Source organism: Colobus angolensis, unplaced genomic scaffold (genome assembly GCF_000951035.1).
Source record: "Colobus angolensis palliatus isolate OR3802 unplaced genomic scaffold, Cang.pa_1.0 Scaffold642, whole genome shotgun sequence".
Classification (NCBI taxonomy): domain Eukaryota; kingdom Metazoa; phylum Chordata; class Mammalia; order Primates; family Cercopithecidae; genus Colobus; species Colobus angolensis.
Window position 1 is genome coordinate 192,264 of NW_012120066.1, and position 405 is coordinate 192,668.

Consider the following 405-nt stretch of genomic DNA (forward strand, 5'->3'; position numbering starts at 1 on the left):
TAAAATTCTCACATTGTTCTTGCATGCTGCCACTAGCTTATTAAACATGTTTCTCATATTTATTTAAATATTCTGCCCGGTAATCCATACGCTTTTTAAATCATTCTTGCCGGTTTCTGGAACGTTATCTTGTCCCTCTGTTTGTACCATTCTCCCCGTTTCTTCATTTTCCTTGGCTGTCTTTGTTGCTTTATCTTCATCACAACAAGCAGCTCTTTGCTCATCGTAACAAACAGCCACGCTCTTCCAAGGCTAGGCTCATAGAGACCACCCTCACCAATCACTTCACTCGGTGACTGTGGATCTCTCAAAACTTCATAATCACTTCATAATGTTCAAACTTCTGTCTCTGTTCTCAGCGGCCCCCAGGTTTAGAGAATGTTGGGTTGTGCCAGGACTCCCAGG